This window comes from Triticum aestivum, chromosome 4A (genome assembly GCF_018294505.1).
Source record: "Triticum aestivum cultivar Chinese Spring chromosome 4A, IWGSC CS RefSeq v2.1, whole genome shotgun sequence".
Taxonomy (NCBI): Eukaryota; Viridiplantae; Streptophyta; class Magnoliopsida; order Poales; family Poaceae; genus Triticum; species Triticum aestivum.
This window is the reverse complement of record NC_057803.1, coordinates 700,490,740-700,494,739: the sequence shown is the minus strand read 5'-3', so window position 1 is coordinate 700,494,739 and position 4,000 is coordinate 700,490,740.

Sequence of the window (4,000 nt, the reverse complement as noted above, 5' to 3'; positions counted from 1 at the left end):
TTCGAAGTATCAGGGTTTCATACGGAAACTCGTCTGTTACAAAGGGATTTCATTTTTTTGAACTCATTCGAACTCCATACTTTTTCTATGTTCAAAATTCACCATTGAATGCCACATCATCAATTTACAACCCTTTCCAACTTCATTTGTTATTTCGCATGCATCTACTGATTATTTTGAGCTATAAGACCATGAAATTGAAAAGCATTTGAAATGAACTCTGAAAAGGTTCCAAGTTGTCATGGTATCATCATTTCACCCACATAGCATGTGCAAGAAAGTACAGAGGCTTATAGCAAAAACTGGATGCACTTCGTGTACAAAAAAGACAATCTCCTTCGAAGTATCAGGGTTTCATAGGGAAACTCATCTGTTACAAAGGGATTTCATATTTTGGAACTTATTTGAACTCCATAGTTTTTCTATGTTAAAAATGCACCATTCAAAGCCGTATCATTAATTTAGAACCCTTTCCGACTTCATTTCTTATTTTTCATGCATTTACTGATTATTTTGAGCTATAAGACCATGAAATTGAAAAGCATTTGAAATGAACTCTGAAAAGGTTCCAAGTTGGCATGGTATCACCATTTCACCCACATAGCATGTGTAAGAAAGTACAGAGGCTTACGGCAAAAACTGGATGCACTTCGTGCACAAAACAGACAATCTCCTTCGAAGTAAAAGGGTTTCATACGAAAACTCGTCTGTTACAAAGGGATTTCACTTCTTTGAACTTATTTGAACTCCATAGTTTTTCTATGTTCAAAATGCACCATTCAAAGCCACACCATCAATTTACAACCCTTCCGACTTAATTTGTAATTTTTCATGCATTTACTGATTATTTTGAGCTATAAGACCATGAAATTGAAAAGCATTTGAAATGAACTCGGAAAAGGTTCCAAGTTGGCATGGTACCATCATTTCACCCACATAGCATGTGCAAGAAAGCACAGAGGCTTACGGTAAAAACTGGATGCACTTCGTGTACAAAACAAACAATCTCCTCCGAAGTATCAAGGTTTCATAGGAAACTCGTCTGTTACAAAGGGATTTCATTTTTTTGAACTTATTTGAACTCCATACTTTTTCTAAGTTCAAAATGCACCATTCAAACCCACATCATCAATTTACAACCCTTTCCAACTTCATTTGTTATTTTCCATGAAGCTACTGCTTATTTTGAGCTATAAGACCATCAAATTGAAAAGCATTTGAAATGAACTCTGAAAAGGTTCCAAGTTGGCATGGTATCATCATTTCACCCACATAGCATGTGCAAGAAAGCACAGAGGCTTACGGAAAAAACTGGATGCACTTCGTGTACAAAACAAACAATCTCCTTCGAAGTATCAAGTTTTCATACGAAAACTCGTCTGTTACAAAGGGATTTCATTTTTTTGAACTTATTTGAACTCGAAACTTTTTCTATGTTCAAAATGCACAATTCAAACCCACATCATCAATTTACAACCCTTTCCAACTTCATTTGTTATTTTCCATGAATCTACTGCTTATTTTGAGCTATAAGACCATCAAATTGAAAAGCATTTGAAATGAACTCTGAAAAGGTTCCAAGTTGGCATGGTATCATCATTTCACCCACATAGAATGTGCAAGAAAGTACAGAGGCTTAAGGCAAAAACTTGATGCACTTCGTGTACAAAACAGACAGTCTCCTTCGAAGTATTAGGGTTTCATACGGAAACTCGTCTGTTACAAAGGGATTTCATTTTTTTGAACTTATTTGAACTCAATAATTTTTCTATGTTCAATATGAACCATTCAAAGCCGTATCATTAATTTACAACCCTTTACGACTTCATTTGTTATTTTTCATGCATTTACTGATTATTTTGAGCTATAAGACCATGATATTGAAAAGCATTTGAAATTAACTCTGAAAAGGTTCCAAGTTGGCATGGTATCATCATTTCACCCACATAGCATGTGCAAGAAAGCACAGAGGCTTACGGCAAAAGCTGGATGCACTTCATGTACAAAACAAACAATCTCCTTCGAAGTATCAGGGTTTCATACGGAAACTCGTCTGTTACAAAGGGATTTCATTTTTTTGAACTCATTCGAACTCCATACTTTTTCTATGTTCAAAATTCACCATTGAATGCCACATCATCAATTTACAACCCTTTCCAACTTCATTTGTTATTTTGCATGCATCTACTGATTATTTTGAGCTATAAGACCATGAAATTGAAAAGCATTTGAAATGAACTCTGAAAAGGTTCCAAGTTGTCATGGTATCATCATTTCACCCACATAGCATGTGCAAGAAAGTACAGAGGCTTATAGCAAAAACTGGATGCACTTCGTGTACAAAAAAGACAATCTCCTTCGAAGTATCAGGGTTTCATAGGGAAACTCGTCTGTTACAAAGGGATTTCATATTTTGGAACTTATTTGAACTCCATAGATTTTCTATGTTAAAAATGCACCATTCAAAGCCGTATCATTAATTTAGAACCCTTTCCGACTTCATTTCTTATTTTTCATGCATTTACTGATTATTTTGAGCTATAAGACCATGAAATTGAAAAGCATTTGAAATGAACTCTGAAAAGGTTCCAAGTTGGCATGGTATCACCATTTCACCCACATAGCATTTGTAAGAAAGTACAGAGGCTTACGGCAAAAACTGGATGCACTTCGTGCACAAAACAGACAATCTCCTTCGAAGTAACAGGGTTTCATACGAAAACTCGTCTGTTACAAAGGGATTTCACTTCTTTGAACTTATTTGAACTCCATAGTTTTTCTATGTTCAAAATGCACCATTCAAAGCCACACCATCAATTTACAACCCTTCCGACTTCATTTGTAATTTTTCATGCATTTACTGATTATTTTGAGCTATAAGACCATGAAATTGAAAAGCATTTGAAATGAACTCGGAAAAGGTTCCAAGTTGGCATGGTACCATCATTTCACCCACATAGCATGTGCAAGAAAGCACAGAGGCTTACGGTAAAAACTGGATGCACTTCGTGTACAAAACAAACAATCTCCTCCGAAGTATCAAGGTTTCATAGGTAACTCGTCTGTTACAAAGGGATTTCATTTTTTTGAACTTATTTGAACTCCATACTTTTTCTAAGTTCAAAATGCACCATTCAAACCCACATCATCAATTTACAACCCTTTCCAACTTCATTTGTTATTTTCCATGAAGCTACTGCTTATTTTGAGCTATAAGACCATCAAATTGAAAAGCATTTGAAATGAACTCTGAAAAGGTTCCACGTTGGCATGGTATCATCATTTCACCCACATAGAATGTGCAAGAAAGTATAGAGGGTTAAGGCAAAAACTTGATGCACTTCGTGTACAAAACAGACAGTCTCCTTCGAAGTATTAGGGTTTCATACGGAAACTCGTCTGTTACAAAGGGATTTCATTTTTTTGAACTTATTTGAACTCAATAATTTTTCTATGTTCAAAATGAACCATTCAAAGCAGTATCATTAATTTACAACCCTTTACGACTTCATTTGTTATTTTTCATGCATTTACTGATTATTTTGAGCTATAAGACCATGATATTGAAAAGCATTTGAAATTAACTCTGAAAAGGTTCCAAGTTGGCATGGTATCATCATTTCACCCACATAGCATGTGCAAGAAAGCACAGAGGCTTACGGCAAAAACTGGATGCACTTCATTTACAAAACAAACAATCTCCTTCGAAGTATCAGGGTTTCATACGGAAACTCGTCTGTTACAAAGGGATTTCATTTTTTTGAACTCATTCGAACTCCATACTTTTTCTATGTTCAAAATTCACCATTGAATGTCACATCATCAATTTACAACCCTTTCCAACTTCATTTGTTATTTTGCATGCATCTACTGATTATTTTGAGCTATAAGACCATGAAATTGAAAAGCATTTGAAATGAACTCTGAAAAGGTTCCAAGTTGTCATGGTATCATCATTTCACCCACATAGCATGTGCAAGAAAGTACAGAGGCTTATAGC